Source organism: Oenanthe melanoleuca, chromosome 1 (assembly GCF_029582105.1).
Source record: "Oenanthe melanoleuca isolate GR-GAL-2019-014 chromosome 1, OMel1.0, whole genome shotgun sequence".
Classification (NCBI taxonomy): domain Eukaryota; kingdom Metazoa; phylum Chordata; class Aves; order Passeriformes; family Muscicapidae; genus Oenanthe; species Oenanthe melanoleuca.
The window spans coordinates 36,933,651-36,952,338 of record NC_079333.1 but is presented as its reverse complement, the minus strand read 5'-3'; the positions used below and the strand labels follow the sequence as shown (position 1 = coordinate 36,952,338).

At 40.1% G+C, this 18,688-nt stretch overlaps 1 protein-coding gene across 2 annotated transcripts in view; it reads left to right on the top strand.

Annotated features, from left to right (window-relative positions):
* The window catches only part of SESN3 (sestrin 3), a 44,107-nt gene that overhangs the window by 3,187 nt on the left and 22,232 nt on the right, over window positions 1-18,688 (top strand). The gene's annotated exons all lie outside the window — the stretch shown is intronic.

Below are 18,688 nucleotides of genomic sequence, written 5' to 3'. Positions count from 1 at the left end.
GCAGAGGGGCTCCAGGGTGTTATCCTGGAGCCTGATGGAAACCCAAGGTTCTCCTGCCTAAACCAGATCAATATCCCGAGCAAGAAAGAAGAGAATATTATATAGGAAGAGCTCAGTATTTCTTTGCATAAATAACTGCTTCAGGAAGGCTTTTAGGAATAGGCAAAAAGTCTTCAGGGGATGGAAAAATCCTGATATGTCAGGAAATGTAGGAAGAGGGAGGGTTTGCCAACTGTTCAAGCTTGGTTGCAAATTGCAAAGAATGTGAAGTAAAAGGTTCTTTTACGTGTACGTACAAGTTGGTAGGACATAAAAGTATAAACATGGTTCCAGGATTAAATATTTGGTTTGTGTTAGATTTCACTGAGGGAGATAGAAGGGCAGTGGCAAGATGTGTGATGTGGAAGTGTGGTTTAAAAGCAACCTTCAGTGTTGGCAAGGTGGAAGTGGACCTGACTTAGCTGACCCTCCTGTCTTGAGCCAGTGTCTTTGCTGGAGTGCATATAAAGGCATATAAAGTGCATATAAAGGCATATAAAATCCAGGACTTTCCTGGTATTTATAGACCTACCCAATCAGGGGTGAGAAGGGAGATACTCATAAAAATGATGGACATAATTTGCTCCTCATCCTCCCATGCCTGTCTTCTTCTTTAGTACAACTCTCAATACTGTACAAAATTACTAAAGCAAATATGAAAAAAGTATGTATGACATGATATCACCAGAAGTAGGTCATGCTAGACTAATGTAGTGGTCTTCTATTGATAAGACAGCTGCTAGAGTGTCCTCTTCCAAAAGCTTTGAATGGACTAAAACTGCACTGTAGTCATTAAACATCTGAAGTAACATTGAAGGCTGAACTTGACACTGCAAGTCAATGCAAATTAAATGTTTGTATTTACTATCATCAAATGTTCTATAAATCAAAAAATTTAACTGGGTTTGAAAACTATTTGGGCAAACTCTTAACAGAAAAATTAAACAACACATGTAAATATGAAATAGCAACACCTCTCAGTATAGTTTCTGTCTGCTTTTCTGGCTGTTACATGTATCCTGTTGTCCTCTGGCAGTGACAAATTACTGTGCAGGAGGGACCTTTGACCTAACAGAGTTTCTCTATTTTTCTGTTACTGTTAATTAAGTGATTGGGAACTGATGAGAATAGGGATTACACTGGGCCATGCTGAAAGGAGAAGTCACTGTGCTGGGAGGACAATACAAGTGATAAATATATTGTTGGTTCAGAGAGAGAGGGACTTTTCATGGAGAGCTGGGAGATCTTGAGCACTGGCTTAGTTAAAGTGGTGGGAAATCCAGTGGTGTGAAATGTGAGAGTTGCAGGCTTGGCTGTTTGCTGCTCATCAGTTTTAATAACAGCAGCTCCTTGGAAGGAGCAGGGAGAAGGATGTGGATGCAGGAGGACCAGCACCTTTCTGCCACCCTGCAGGGCTGTGGTGTTGAAGAGGAGGGAAGCTGGGAAGGACAGACCCTAATTAAACAGGCACAGAGGGCAGCTGGCTGGGTGCTGGGAGAAAGGGCGTACTGATTTTGCAGAAGGAAGCTAAAAAAGTTTGGTTTTTTTAATCCAGCAGAAACAAAGGCTCAGAGGGGATATGATCAGTTTCTATAAATACATCTCATGGTAAGAGCAACTGAGGAGAAATTAGCTCAAGAGTAGATGGATATAATATGATCATAAATACATTTAGGCTGGAAAATTGAAGTGTCCACAGGTACAAGGATCTGGAAGAGTTTGTTCTAGGTCTGATGCTGCCAAAAAAAGCACCCACTTTTAAGAGAGAAAAATGTGTGAACATCATTAAATGATGCAGTGCTTACAATAGCACTAGCTTAGGCTCAGGGAGTTGAGGTCATATCCAAAAAAAAAAAAAAAAAAAAGACACACTTTCATTCACAGTATTGTTCTGTGTGGGTAAGTAAGAAAGTAGCCCAAAAGTGAACCAAAAATAGTTTAATGTCAGGGCTTACAGGCCTGTGTAAGCTAAAATATGTGTCACCATGAGTCATGAAGATGCATGGAGATGCTGTTACCTGCACTGTAAAAATCAAGAGGCCTTTCAAGGATATCTCAGCTATTTTGAGAGGAGTCAATCTGGTTCAATCTATTCTGAGCATAGGCAAATCAAAGTTGCAATGCATTTTCTTGGAAAACACCCTGGGTTTTCCACAATGTAGCATCTCTGTTTTTTTGTTGAGTTGCATAGTCTAGTTGGCTTTGGAAATCTCATCAACAAATCTTGGCTGTCACAGAGAATCTTAATTTGTAAAATCAAATTATGTCTTCTGTAGTTTGATGCCTCTTAATAATAATCTCTCTTCACATTGTAGGGGATGTGAGGAGCTGCCTAGATGGCTTTAAATCTCCAATGTGCTTCTTCCTAAAGGAGTTCTGAAAATGATTTGCGAAGTCTGTCATGAAAAATCAACTCTGTTTGCATTGGTTCTAATTTTAGCAACGTTCTGTTGTGTAAAACATTGTGTCTGCCTTCAGTGTTTGTGTCTTCCAGTCCCCTGGAGCACTCGTGAAACATGGTGAAACCAGCTCAGGTCACTCCTCCAACTAATCCTCCATGCACAGCTGGGGAGACAAGATGGAATTTTTGGGATCCAAAAATGTAAAGCTATTAACCAAGAGCAACAAACCAAACTTTTTAGGGCTGTTAAAGTTGATAACAACAGATCCCTCACTCTCATAATTAATTCTTACTTTTTATTGAAAGATTTGATAAAAAAACTCCCAGCAAACTAACAACTAAGAATAAGGTTCTTTCCTGTGAAATAAGTCCAGTGAAAATCCAAAGCTGACTGGTTTCTCTCCTTCCCCATCCTTACAAGTGTTTCAATAATTTGTATATTTTCAGAATCTGATCCATTTAACTGGTTGTTCTCCCATTCCCTCTGTACACTTTGTGTCCTGAAATCAAAGGGTGGTATTGGGTTCTCCTACTTTTGCCTTTAAAACTACTGTAAAGAAATGTCCTTGTGTTTTCCTAGTTTTACTGGCTGAAAATGAGATGGCAGAACTATTAAATTTTCATTAGACCTGTAATGAGAGTGGTATGAGTGAAATGAACCTCTGGTGAACGACGCTGTTTTGCAATGAAAAGCTGTAAGAAGTGGCCTTGTAGCAACCATGCTCATTTAGAATAGTCATTCTGTTTTAAAAAACAAAAGCAAAAACACAGTCTTCTCTGAATTACAGAGAGGGAATGGAGGTGAGAAAGGAAAGAAAGTAGGCAGGAGGATTTTCTTCAAAAGAAACTTTGAGGTTTAGTGTTGGGAGTGGGTTAGCCAAGTGTGGAGGTTGTCCTCTGCTAAGACTTCTGCTGGTGGGAGTGGAGCATTGCATTAGCCAAATCACAGCCTGTGGTTTGGAGATGTGGACTCTGTGAACATTTGCGTTAAATTTATGCATATTACTTAATTAGGGCTTCAAATCTCACATCTCTTTAAATGGCAGTGTTTTGAAATCTGAAAAAGTAATATGGTTCATTAAGCATCCTTGGTTTTTCCTCTCTCCCACATTGGTGAGGGAGCTGCTAATACTCATTTAGTTCTTTATTTGAACAGTTTTTTTCTGGCTAGGGAGATTTGAGAGAGATAAGACAGTGGTATAATTCTCCCCTGGCTGTACATAGCTGGGGTCTGGAGATTTTATTATCAGATTTCCATTTACAGGGCTGGAGAATAATGAGGGATCTCAAGCATAGTTTGCGTGTCCGGGCTGAATATTGGCTTTTGTCTAAGTGGGTCAGGATGGACCGGGGGGGAAATGGGGCATTTTCAGTAGAAAAGAAATTTGAATTGTCAGGAGGGAGACCTCAGTTAATGAGAAATTGCACCTCATCATCTTTAGAAAAGCCTGTTTGGAAATAATTTATGCTGTTTAATTTCTCTATTCTTTGCAGGTGTTCCTGTTTGTATGCAGAGATGCTTCCCATTGTTGTCTCTGCAGCCCAGCCTGGTAGTCTTTGTGCTTTGAGTAGAAGCTATAGGGAACGTAATGCAGATGAGTCAAATTGTGAAATGCCATTACAGGGAGGTAGGGATACTCTCCACAAACAGTTTTTTTCTGGTTGTTTGTCTGTCAGTCAGTCCGTGAAATACATTATGGATAGTTCAAGAAATTTTTTGCAGTTCTTGGTATGCTATCCTGGGCAGACCAGTGTTACTGATAATAGGGGAAGCCATGATCAAGGGCTATTAATTTTAAATGTCTCTCTTAATCACTCGTTTTAAATTTTTATTATAGGATGTTTCTTCCATATCAGACATTAGATAACTATCGCTGGTATAGTTGGTAATTAATATTATGTGTTTATGAAGCTGAAAAACTATTTTGTTCCTGTTGCAGACCATATCAACCACTGATTTATTCAAATATCTTCATTCTCATATATTTCTTAAATTGAAAGGAAGGTGTTTTGAAGCATGGGCTTTTTTCTTGTAGGGCATAATCTTTGTGGCAGTCATGAACTTAAGTTAGGGAGAGGCCGAACTGGGTGTAAGTGATGGTGCTCAAGGTAAGAGACAGAAGTCAGTGCTCTTAATCTAGCAAGATATCTTAATTCTTTCCTGGATGTCCCTGGTTACCTGAATTAGGATAAGATAAATAAACAGATACCACCTCGTGATTGAACACCTTCTGTTGTTGTTGTTAATGACTCTCATATTACTCTTAAGATAAGCACCTTGTTTTGTTAGACTAGCAATGGATTTCTAATGGATTCTGAGCTCAGCCCCCAACCTTTTGAACTACTGTCCCCTTCCTCAGGTGATCAGGTGTTAAAAAATAATAATGGAGTGGAATATGGAGTATTCCTGCCTTCATGTGTTGGGAGTAGGCTGGAACAGAAGTAATAAGTCTTTAACACAAAGGAATGTGGTATGGTCAGTGTGTGGACCACCCTTTGGCTTGTGGTTTAAGTCTTCCAACACACACAAATGTTAGGTTAATGTATATAAAGCCAGGAGGAATCGCATTCATGAGAATTCTTTGCAGTCATAGATCTCTGTTACCTCTGCAAGTGCAAAAGACATTTGGAAGAAAAGTAAAGGATAACTTGAAAATCAGGTTTTCATCTATTCAGAATGAGCAATGAAGTCTTAAATGCAGTCAATATGTCTCAACTGCTGCAGTTTGGAATCAAAATGAGTAATTGTGTATCTGTTTTAAAGCATATTAAATTTCAAATTAGTTTTGTCATGAAACTGGAGAGAAATGTAAATTCTTTCAGAGTCATTTGACACTTCATAGGATGGATTAAAATTGTTCCTTAGAAAGGAGGAATGGTTGCAAGAATGACTCCTCACTTAACATTTTCAAATGAAAAATTCATGCTTCTGAGCATTCACACATAACCTCAGTAAAACAAAGTTATGTTCATGACATTGAAGGAACACAAGCTGTCTTGGTGTAAACCATTCAGAGCAGTACACAGCTGCTTACTCAAAATCATCATTTATTTGTCTCTGGGCAGTTTATTATTGCATTGGATTTGCTTTGGCTGATACTAACAAAACAATTGAAAGCTAGCATATGTTCTCTCTTCCATATGAATTCTGCAGTTAAAAACTGCAGTTAATAAGACAGTGTCTTAACAGTGTTGAACATAATTTAATAGCACATGCTTATAAATATGTTTAATATCTCCTGCTGTAGCATGTGGAAAAGGGAATATAGTTACACTATTGTCTAAATGTGTCTGGAGGGGTTTTGGCCATATGGTTCTAAATCTGTTTTAAAGTAATTATGCCTATTAACTAAAAAAATAAAAAATATTCCCTTCTGAGTTGATTGACATTCCTCTCAGTAAAGCACCCTCATTGCTGATGAGAGGTGTGGAAATAGTAATTTGTTCTAGCATTTAGAAATTTGATTAGACCTCTAATGAAATGGAGCGCCTACATGCTGTCTAAATATTCTACCTGACACCAGCTGGATCCCATCCAGTGTGGAAGAACACTTGAAATGTTGCTTTACTACAATATGTTTTGTGTCTTGAAGTCAATGTGCTGCCTGTATGCAAATACCCACTGGCTATTCAGCAGGGAGGGCAAACCTTGTGCCTCCCTGGAAATGAGCATCAGGATGTGATTATTCCAGTGAGCACTGATTGCCTCACTGCAATATCTGGCTTAGAGTTAGAAAATTAAGGCAACTATTCATAGAGAAGGACTCATACCACTAACTCTGTAAGCTGGACTTCAGGTGCTTGTGCACATATGTTATATACAGCTTGATGTGTATATGAGGCAGAAACATGCTAAGTTCCCAATTTGTCTCTGTTGTTGTCTAGGAATAAGGTGACAACAACACTCTATAAATAAGAATTTAAAGTTGAAGCACCACATTTCTCTCCCCTCATTCAGTTCCCCCAAAAGCTGATTGCAACACCCGTTACATGCAGTGGCAGCTGTTTGAACACCGTGTTTTTAAAGTCCTCTTTAATTCAATTGCAGCCATTTTCACTCTAGACCACTATGGCTAGAAAACTCTAAATTGGACTTTGTTAGTATCTTGTGGTGGAAACTTCCAGCCCCTATTGGTAGAAGACATCAAAATACTTTAGGAACACTTGAAGAGCTTGGTGTTCATTAGTCAACAATCAACATTCATTTTGATTGGTAATTTTCTCCCTATGAAATCCAGAAGACAGACTTTAATGCATCTCACTAGAATCAGACATGGCCTTCTGTATTCTTTCTTGTGTTTTGTTTTTTGGGATTTTTTTCAGTTCTGTTTCTCCACCAAATTTAATACTTTTTACATTTTACAGCTGCCGTATTCAAACAAATGCAGCGGAAAGATTGAACCAGAAAATCTCCTGACTACTTTATGCTACATTAATGCTTCAGAAGATATTTTCATCTTCTTTTCCCTCCAGAAAGCCCAAACAAACTGTTCAATTACATTAGTATTTTAAGTTTTGTGTTACTGGGGAAAGACAGAATGAGACGGTAACATTGGGGGTCATTCAAGTAGAATCTGCTTTGAAATAAGTGGCTTTTATTCCAGCAATTTAAAACTTGTCTCGCTGCTGTTCTGGTGCTTGACAAGTGGTTAGGAGGCAAGGTGTGTTGGTTGAAAAGGTCAAGGTAATTAAAGGTTGGAGGAGCCTGCAGCCGGCATTGTAGCTCTTCAGGAGAGATGGAGCTTGGTGCCTCTTGCACCAGGTCAGAGTCCAAGTGGAGGGAAAGCAGGCTGCAGCCATGAGGGTATGCTGGAAACATCTTTCACTTGTGGCTTAGAAAAGCAAGAGGGGAATGGGGAGGGGAAGGAGGGTCTCCCTCCATGCCCCTGCTCTTCAGGCCACTTATGCAAAAGGTATTAGATAAAGGTGTAGTTACTTGACCTATTTATCCAACAGAAACTTGCCGTACAAGCAAAAGCAGTTTGACTATCCAGTGCTGTTGCTGTTTTGTATGGGATACTCCTTTGAGTTAAGCAGTGCCTCATGAATACATAGAAGCAGCATCCAGCCATCCAAAATTATTAATTTGTCTTGTTTGAGAAGGTAGGTCTATGTCATCTTCTTTCCCAGTAAAGCTGGACAAAAAATTGCGTGGTCTCACCTTAGTCTGTATGGAGGTAAGGCTGGTACAAGTAAAGGCTGTGAATGTGCGTCTTGGGAGCTGGGTTAACTTTGTTGGAAAGGTCTCAGTTCGGGTTTGGTGACTTCATTAAGAAAAAGGGCAAGTCGACTGGAGAACCTTATTATGCAGTGCATGTTAATCACTCTTCCATAGCTACAGAAGTCTTTATTCAAGCAGGGTATAAAATAAGTGAGTTTGTTATTTATTTATTACTTGCTGGTGCTTTTTTTTGTAGAGTCATTAAACCACCAAACTGCAGCAAGAGTCCTTTTAGTAAAAGTGTAGGCAGTTCTCTGAGAAAATGGTAGCACCTGCCAGCAGAGGCTGAGATTAAATCTGAAATCCTGTCAATTGGGTGGCCTGGCTGGCTGGAGGAAGCAGGAACAGCTGACCTGTCTTTGGACAAGTCCTGTATTTGCATACAATAAATCTTCTCTAACAGTTAGGAGTCTTCATTTTTGAAAATCAGCATATCTTTTAAGCTCCGTCATGAAAATACATTTGTATCTTAGGTCTTATACCACCAGCTCAGCTACATTAAGTCAGTGTGTTTTGGAGATTGTATCTCACTAATGACTCACTTTGGTAAGATGCAGCTTAAGATGCAAAATATCCTTTAAAAAAAAAAAAAAAAAAAAAAAAAGAAGAAGAAGAAAGGGGAAGAAACTGCCTGACTGCAAGAATTCTTATGGTTGTTCCAGCAAGTCGGTGGCTTGTGAACGTGCTGCTGAGATGAACCCTTTCCCCTGTCTGTCTCTTACCCAGACTTTCCCAGACTAATCAAATGTAAAACTGTGTGTCAGCTCTCTGCTCATTGTAAAACAGTCTCCTGCCTTTGCAAACAAGACTCCTTGAAGAAATAATTTGTTCTAATTGGTGACCTTTTTAGAATTTCCTATCAGGTGAAAAATCAAAAGGGCTCACCCGTGGTTTTCCATCTGTGGCCCTAGCACCTATATTATTTTTTTAGACTTCCTTCAAGGAGACTGTATAAGAAGACTTACTTCAGTAGACTCAGAGGCATGGTGTGGATGCCACCTCCTGAAAAATGCTTACGAGTCAACTAATCAAAAGAGGCTTAAACTCCTGGCTTAGACAGCAAGGCGCTTGCTTTTGGAAATTGTACCTTTAGGCTAGAGGTAAAGCGTGTTAGGGAGATTTTATTTTTGTCTGGCACATTCTCCCTGTTTGAGTCATCAGCCAAAGAAAGATGTCAAAAAAAGGTGCTTCTCTTAAAGCAGGAGGATATTGCTCCTTTTGGATGTCCAGGAGGGCTACCCCTTCCAGGGCATGGTGAAGAGAACAGCATCAGTGTGCCTTATGTTATTGGAACTGTCACAGAGATGGTCAGTGATCCTCAGTTGTGCATAAGTATTTATCCAAGAAACTTGTGCCAAGGGGGCTTCTCATTTTATTTTGAAAGCTTTTCAATTGATTAACTTAAGATTTTAAGGAACATTGGCCACAAATTTTGCTATGAATTAGAAACCTTATAACAGGCTCATATTTTAATATTTTGATGTTGTCTTGATTGTCGATGCAAATGGCTTAGTTAAAGTTCTTCGTGGTGAGGTAGCATAGCCAAAATGTGCTTATATTCTTCCAGTACCATCTATCTAAACAAACATTGTTTGCCCATTAGGTGAGTAGGGAGGGTCATAAGTATGTTGTCTTTATGTTTCAAGGCTTAGGCACTTACTTTCTTCACCTTTCTCAAGTCAAAATTGAGGAAACTTCTGATGAGGTGCATTCAGAAAAGGGGAATAACAACACTGGCTTCCTAAAACCATGTTAGTAAAGAACTGAAGTGTAATGTACTTCTGATTCTGAAGTAAATTATATGATACCACCTGTGTTGAAGAGGCAATGTAGGAATGTGCTCACCCAGGCACTAAGGAGCTCTGTAACATGGCCTGCATCATCTACACTGGATTAGCACAATGCTTATTTCTGTAATGGTCCAGTTTAGCTAAAATGCCTCCTTTCTTGGAGGATGCCAAATCCTATTTCTATTAGAAAATAATAGGACTTAAAGAATAAGTAGAATTTTTGAAGCAATCTGATTCAGATAGATGACAGCATTAGAACAGATACAGTGGGTCAGATTGAAACTCAGACTCTGGTCTCCGACAGTGGCCAAGGGAAGATATTGAAGAAAGGAGACACAAAATGGAACAGTTTGGTATGCACTCCCACAGCACCAACTCCCAGGCTCCAAGTATTTGCCATTTGAAAACTTCCTGAGTGGGGTGAATCTTCTATATTTAATAACCTTTCTTGTATTTCTCTTCCATGAACATAAACACTTCACTTTTAAATACAGGCTGGCTTTTTGTCCATAGCATCTTACATCAAGGATTTCCACAGCTTAGTTGCACATTGTGGAAAAGGCTAAGTACATCTGCTTGAGCCTGTTGCCTGCTGGTTGGTTCATAATCTTTTTATTGGAGGTGCCAAAAGCACGCTATGCATGGACTGTGACAGCAAGGAGGCAATCAATGAAAATTATTTCACATGCTTGTGACAGCAACATCAGCAGTTCAGAGTTGCTGTTTCCAAGACTCAAGCTACTGTGTTTCACAATCTTGTATGAAAAAGATGGCAGAAAACTAGCTGAGGGAGTTCTAGTACTGAGCAGAGCATATTTTCCTTTAATCTGTGTGAGAGGATTTTGTTTTCTGAATTTTGGCGAGTTACTTCCATGACACTTAAGATAATTCCTGCACACAGATTCAGAATAACTGCTATTTGGTACATAAAAGTTTGAAAGCCCATTCTTGTGCCATTTGCTTGACTTTATGTCTCTGAATAGAATTTGCTTTTTTATGGTATTTGTTTCATGAAAGGTGCTTGGGAGTGTATGTCTGCAGCAGCATTTACTACTGAGCAAAGAGATGGTGTCCTAGAAATTTTTATTGAGCTGAAAACACTACAAGGACACAGACTTATCAAAAGGGAGTGTTGGCAGGGACACATGCTAAGTTTATTTCTGGAGTGTGGGGCTTCTACTCATGTACCTTTCCCTGAAATGCAACGAAGAAGCACCTGTGATATGATCCAAGTAGCAAAATGTGTCCCTGCAATGAGTCTGCTGCTCTTCTCATAAAAATCAGACTTCCCACTTATATATCCTGGTTCAATGGCCAATCAGGGGAGCAGGCAGAGTGCACCTCCTACTGAATTTTAAAAGAACAACTACAAGAAGAGTGAGCTGTACAGTGACATTGCAGGGTGAAAAGTAGTGGAAATGCCTGGGAAGCTGGACTGTGTGATCTAAAATCTCCTAGTTACAGGTCAGACAGGTTTTCACATTGAAAAGGTCCTCAACCTTTGCCCTTTTGAGTTAAATTCTATGGTGGATTTCCACCACACTTGGCTTGTGAAGATTTTTCGGTGTTTGGTAGTCTGAAATATGAAGTGTTTGACATTAGTCATGAACACTGCTTGAATAACACCCCAGGCAGCAAAATACTTCATGTGGCCTGGAGACCAGTGCAGGAGACCTTGTTGCTTTTGATAGTCTATCCTGCAGGTAAGTTGAAGCTGGGAAAGAAACAATTTTAGTGAGCTGGTGCAGAGGTCAGAGCCCTGCTTCCTCCCCTGCAGCTGTGGGGCACTGAGATGCTAATCAGAGGAGGATATTGTTATTATTTTTTCCATTAAAGTGCAAAGGTAGGACTCCATACTTGCTGTGAGCAGATCTCTTTATGTTCACTCCAAGCTGTCAAGCTTCATCCTTTCAACTGGAAACTCAGCAGTGGCTGACGTAAGGTTTGTCTGGATTCTCAAGCCTGTTGTGCAGCAGAGCTTCATGTGCCTGCCTGACTTAGGAACTGTTAACCAAGGACTTCTTCAAAACCACTGAAGCCAAGAACTTCTTTAAAGCTGACTTGGAGAAGAGCAGCAGTTGTGTTAGCAACTGCAGTGTAGGCATAATCTCAAGTCTCACCTTGGTAAGAATCCAAATCCTAATGTTTTAGGGCACACTGTGCCTAAAATGGCTCTCTCTCTACTCTTTGTCATAATGAATGCAGCACCAGTAACAAAGAGGAGAGATGAGAATGCAGTCTTGATGATGGTCCCTAGTTAAAAATTCACCCAGAGTGTTTTTATAGTAACATACTGTTAAATGCATCTTTTTTTCTATAAACCCTTGGTGATGATGGTGTCTGCTGAAACACTGTAGCACTTGAGGATTTTCTAGCATGAATTGCAGTAGAGTCCTTTCAAGACTTTATTTTAAAAATTGTCTGAGAGTTGTGTAGTGTACTGCCTTTACATTAATTTAGTGTTTCAATCATTTAGCATCTTTGAAATACTTGGAAAAAGCAAAACCAAACAACAAAAAACCACCACACCCTGGGCCACTTTCTTAACAGTAGGAGGATGCCATTATGCATTTACAGTATGGAAGAATATCATTCTATTTTGCTTGCTTACAAGGCATGTCTTTTTAGACAATACTTCTATTAAAAATTCGGTAGAGCATTCTTGGGAGACAGTTCTGCCAGAGATACATGATGGATTTGCATAACCCCAGGGGTCTTTCTCTCTTTTTGTTTTTTAATCTCCAGTTGGCAGTATGCCCAATAAATCAACTGTGTGTGTGTTTATGAATTGAAGTATTTAACCATTCAATTACTGTATTGTAAAGAGCCTGTGCTCTCAGTCATTAATTTAGGCATTAATTCCAGCCTGTCAAAGCAGCTGCTATGCTATCTGCACTTTCTAGCAAACATTTTTTGTACCTGCTGCATGGATCCAGTGGGGAAGTTGATCTGGTCTCTCCCTAAGAGGCCACATATGTGACCACGGTCACTGCCCTTGCCCACACAGCCTGCAGCCTTCAGAGCACATGGGACCCTTCTGGCAGAGCAGAACCAGGCTTGGTTAGTTGGGCTGTGCTCAGGCAGGACAAGGCAGCCCTCTGCATGGAGGCAGGGGATTAAAGGATATGCTGTGCTGCTCCAGGGAGCCTTTCTTAACACGCAGCACTCCTGTCCTGGCTGATGGGGAGGCAGATTAACTCAGTGCAGTTCTGCCAACTTAATGGCTAAAGGCTATGTTCTCCAAACCAGATAATACTGGTCTGTCTCAGTATGTCAGATGTGGACTAAACCTGAAGGTGAAAGGGAGCCAAGGTACAAATGAAACAAGTCCCAGCTAAAACCACTGAAGTTTTCTAACTTTTGCTCTTAATATCTGGTGCTGTTGTAACATAGAAAATGTTCTTCTGCTGTGCTTGTAGAGTATTGAGTCATCTAGACATTCACTCACAAGATCTTCTGTCCTGAGGGCAGTTCTTGAGGAGCACACAAACTCCAGTGTTACTGCTGGGTGTGCAGAAAGGGAAGGAGGTGAAGTTCTCCGTGGATGGATGAGAGAGGCATTGTTTCTCCTTTTTTTCTATTTTCCCCATAATTTTGGTTTTGGTTTTTTTGAAGGCTGAAGTAGACCAGAAGACCATTTGTTGTCAGCTGGTGATATGTGTTTTGCTGGTCTTGAGACCAATACCTGGTTAGCCATGAAGTCCTTTTAGTCTGTGGTGGAAATTCAGGCTTTTCCATGACATAGTTGTTCTCATCCTGAGTTAGATATCACCTTCTTTTTTTTTGTTTTAACTAGCAGGCAGCTGGCTAACTCTAATTTGGGTGCCTGTGTTTGGTCAGTTGAGTTTCATCCTTGATATCTGAGAAACATTGGGGCATGAATAAGATGTCAGACTTTGAGGTTTGGCTTGTATTAAATGGAAGTGATTCTCAAGCAACAAGGAAATAGAAAAAGTAGCTGTTTGTCTCTCATCCTTTTCAGGTGTTAATGTTTAGTTTGACCTGGCATCATAGTTGAGCAAATTTTCTTGTGAAGGTCTTTCCATTTTTCTCTTTAGAAACCTCAGACTTATTTACACAGCTAGATGTACTCTGAGCTTCAGTTAATATTAAGTTACAGGTGTGTATTTAACTTGATACATTTAGATGTATTCTGACCAAAAATATTTGCAAATACTGTTCAGGTTTCTTAAATAAAGAAGTGTTTTCCAGCATGCTTGTTACTCTGGGGTTTGACTTGCAGTCCTTGTCTGTCTGCTCCCAGTTGCAGCTGGAGGCTGGTTTTGGTTCATAGGAATTATCTCCAGGGCAAGGAAAGACATACAGCAGTAGTAGTAAGGATGCACATGTAGGTTTGCTGTATGGAAAAGGTGACAGGCTTTTCTGCCAGTAACTTTGTGTTCACTGCTGAGTTTTTCTTCTGTGGGCTGAGTGTACCAGATATCTTTCAAAGAGCAAGGAATCATTGTGGGGCTTCTCCAGTCTGACCATCCATCTTGAGTTGGGTAGAAATTGCTGACCTTTGGTTTCTAATTAGTGTGGATTGTGCTCTTAATAGCTGGTAGAGGGATGGAAACTTGGGATAGGCTTCCTTTTATTGTGTGAAATCCAAAAGGGCCGTAACCTGTTACCAGAGCAAAAGCTCTCCATCAATTGTACTACATTGGCTCTCTTCCCAGCTTTTTGCACCACTTCATCAGCTGTGAGGCACAAAGATGCCAAGTTCTTAATGTTAAAAGTTACTGGTTTAAGTATTTTGAAATGCTGTTACATTAAAAAAAAAAAAAAAAAAAAAAAGAAAAAAAAAGATTTCCTGCTGTTTGACTTCCTCTGCTAATTTTCATCTTTATGGCTTAGTTTGCATTTTTGGAGTTGGACAGTCTGTTAAGAGGAAGAAACTGTTGCAAAATGACTTGAAATACCCCTAACAAATGACCATAGGCTAGGACTTTTGCTTTGTGAACTCTCAACATTTTGACATTGTTTGTTCTGAACATTCCTTTTATTGCTCCTGGAGTTATATCCTGGGTTTAATTATAGGAATGGATCAGCTGTAAGGAGGAGTTCTGCACTGTCAGCAAATAAAGTGTTATGCATCATTCAAATCATTGCTCTTAACATTTTTGTATTTTGGCTTTTCTCTTTCTACAGAAATTGTTTTGAATAACAAGACACCAAGGTTTACCAAGCATGGGACTAAGTTTTTGAAGATTGTCATGCAAACGTCACCTGAGATGAATTGTAGATATATTCTGAAGCTATAAAGCTCCCAATTTTATTACATTAGGTGCCATAAACGGGTTTTTTCCTTTAAAGAATGATACATCAATAAATTGTTGTAAATAAATGTCAAAATTTTCCAGCTTTGCTGAATATATTTTCTTGTTCTTGTCAATCAGAGTCTTCCAGGAGAACTGACATGTGAAGACAGGTAAACTGTGACTATTGACTTTCCATTTTAGTCAACAAGCCTATGCATAGTTGTAACTATTACATTAATCCTCTGCAAATCTACAATGGTAATAAAGTTACCACCTAAAATGAATTGGATGCATCCTAAACTTCTGCCACATTTCCAAACTGCTCTTTCTCTGCCAAAGCTGGGTGGCTAAATTAAAATGCAGCTTGGCATGCACAGAAATAAACTAAATCCCTCCTGCATCCTAAGGAAGAGTTTGAATAAAAGTGAATGCTGAGACACAACCAGTGTTCAGATAGCTTTTTTTTTTTTTTTTAATGCTTTCTTCTGTTTTCAGTGAGGATGGAATAAGCAGATGGTCCAGTATGACTGTATGACTAAAATTGTGTTACAATTTACTGAAAATCAGAGCATTTGACTGTAATTAGAGGCAGTCGAGGTAGACCCTGTTCTGGGATCCAAGAACCAAAAGTGAAAATGTATTCAGTAACAGCAGTGGGAGTAGGAGAAACCAGTTTGTAGGCAGGGTTTTAACCAGCAGCAGCAGCAGCAGCAAATAATGCTGCTTGTAATGTAAACTAAAATTCAAGGCATTTGTGTCTGTCAGCTGGAAAGCAAATATGGGCTCAATAATATTAAGTCTTTGAGATTGAATGGTATATTTTGAGTTTGAAGAACTGTAAAATAAAGCTGAGACTGGGTAACAAAAATTATTTCTTTGGGAAGATTCAGCCCTAGATAGGGAATCCTAAACCCAGTTCTCCACTCCCACCCAGTGACAGACTTGACTCAGATTATTGCTGCAGATGAAAATGAGTATTTCAAAGAGACAGACCACTGAATTTAAATAACAAAGATACTTACAAATGCTAGATGGTAGCAAAATTGCTTGTAGATTAGAATTTAAGAAACAGTGTAATAAATAATAAGTTACTCATTACCTTCCCTCCAAAATGCATTTCTACTGGTTTAGGAAAAAGATTTGTTCCTCAGGAGAAGCTAATTTTGGGATGTCCTTAGGATTTATATTTGATCTGGTGTTTATCATCCTGATGTCTTGGCAGTAGAGGCAGGTGGTGTGAGAGTGGAGGCTCTGAGCCCCTTCATGAGTGTTTCCCAGACACTTGCACTGCTCTGGGAGTTTGCAGGGACACAAGTGGCAGCATTGTCATGGCTCACAAAATTCCCTCTTGAAGGTTTTTTCCCTGTGATTCCCCTCCATCCTCTCCCCATCCCATTGAAGCATGACCACCTTGATATCAAGTGCAGGATGAATTAGATTTTATGTGTGTAAGAAGCCCCCATGCACCCATGTAGCAGTGCAAACATTTGCTTTTTGTCCATATTTTCTGAAAAACCTGGATATTCAGAAGTACTTCCTAAAGCAGCTGTTTGATCAGCCCCACCAGCTAGCACATCCATTCTCAAACAAAACAGCCTCCTTTTACAGCTTGCTAAAAATAGCCATTTCTTTAAAGCCTGAGGACATGGTGATTCATGTGGTGGTGAAGAGGAAGAAAGGTTATTTCTTTTGCTTTAGGCTTTGGGAGGAAAGCTGCTGTGCTGTCCCAGTGCCAGCTGGGCTCTCGCTTGCTCCCCCTTGGCCTTCATGGCCACATCACAACCCCAGTGGCTCTGGCATTCCTTGCTCTGCCACTGCAGCCTGGCAGCTATTTGAGGTGCAGGTGCCGCATCCCAGTGCCCATCTTGGCTCTGGAGGAAGGGTGTGCAGTCCCTGCCACAGCCGAAAATAAACCCGTGCGATGGCAAGGTGCGGATTTGTGCCCGCGGGTTTGTGCAGAGCTCGCCCAAGGACAGAGCTATTTCTTACAGTCTGTAGCTGGGCAAAGGGAAATGCTCCACTTTGTCACCTTCAGATTCCTGATGGAGCTCCTGACACCACTGCAAGTGCAGTTTAAGGATGGGAAGAAGTCACAGGTAGAGCTTAGGTAGGATCTTTCATGGATTCCTGCATCCTGGTGTTCTCCCATGCTCCACAGCGTTCTGCTGTCTGACACCGCAGTGTGACAATGACACTGCTGCTAAACCTGCTCCAGGGCTCAGGCTTGCAGCAGCCCCTCTCTCTGGAACATGCTCAGGCACATATTTTTCTGCTTTGAAGCCCTTCATCATCTCATTCCTTCTGAGAAAACAGCCCTCAAAAATGTACTAGTCTTAATGTAAATGGAAATTGTTCTTACTCCAGCAATGGTTTCTGGAGGATCATGAGGCAGAAAATTGCTGGTAGATGTGCGTGCAGCATTTTAGTTGCTGAGCAACCTGTTTCTTGCTCCAGCCTCTTAGCAAAAGAATCCAATTTCAAATAAGATATTTGGGACCCTGGCTGACTTAGTGATAGTTAGTGTAACCTGCAAAGGCTACTTGGACAGGAAAACAAAATGGCTTTCTCGGAAAACAAGAAACTTTGCAAGAATTTTCACCATATATCTGTTGCTTTCTAATTTCTGTATACCCTTTTTTATGTTTGGATTCTTGCGTAGACCTTAAATCATTGCTCTAGATAAAGCATGCCCAGAAGCAGTGGTTCTTATCTACAGCTCAACAAAGCCAACATTATCTTTCTCAATGCTTGTAAACTTCACATGTTTTTATTAATAGCATCCCAAGAACTTGTGTAACCAGATGATGTTTGCTCCTTTTCTCCTCACAAGCTTGTTTTAACCAGTTGTAATAAAATAAAAGCTTTGGCAAGAAGGCAAAATAATCTTTCTTGTTGGTGGAATGGAAGAATATACGCTTCTAATATAAAAAAAAAACCAGCTCCCTGTAAGTGTCTAGGGATAAGACTCATGAACTTGAATGATCATGTTCATGAGTTGGATTTTGTTCTTTTTGTAATAGATTTAACACACATTTTTCATGTCTGACTATCTCCTGCTCTTTCTGTTATCATTCACAGGAATTAACTGTTGATATTTGCCTTTATTCATCCACCCAAGTACCATATCCTCCTTTCCTCAGCAGTAGCTTATCTGCAGGCTCAAAGGAGTAATAGCAGTCACACTGAATGGGAAAACAGGGGAATGGAGCCCAGATCCTGCTAGAAGCAACAAAGGGATTTTTTTGCCATGGTCTGGCCTCAAGGACCAGCTTTGCAGAGCCTGAAGGAGGTAGAGATCAGAGAGCAGGATGGAGAAGGTTCAGCTCTGGTTTAGACCTGCTCCAGGCAGAGCTGACAGTGTACAGGTATCCAAGTTGTGTCACTCACACAGGCTGCTTCCTCCAGATAATTTAGTGTGAAATAAAGGTTTTAAACTTTCATTTCCAGATAACCTTCATAAAACAAGTAAAGCACAAGCTTGGATCCAGTCTTGGAAAGCATTTCTTTTCTTTAATGTTGGCAGAAATGACTGGCTGCTGGCAAGACTGTGTGTTTGAGGGCAGAGGATTTCTTCTTGTGCCTTAACTGTCTGAGGAAGGAGTTGCAAGTGCAGATACCAGGACTCTTCACTGTTTCTTCATACTTTAGACTGAGTACTTTTTATACATGAGAAGTATTTTACAGGATTTCTGGGGCTGTGACAGTAGGCAGCAGATGCAGGAAGTTGCCTCCTGGCTGCTGAGCTTCATGCAGTTGATCCAGCTTATTTCTGCATCTTTTAGCAGCTAATTGTTCCAAAGTCACAAATTCAATTGTCCTGCGAGAGTTTGCTTTGGAACATCTTCCCTGAATAATCATTGCTGATTTTTGCATGTTATTTCTTAATCTAATTTAGAAAGGACAGGATGTTTTTAAGGATCAGGACAATAGTTACGCAGCTCCAGTGGCTTAATTTTCCTGTGTGGAAATCAGTGGC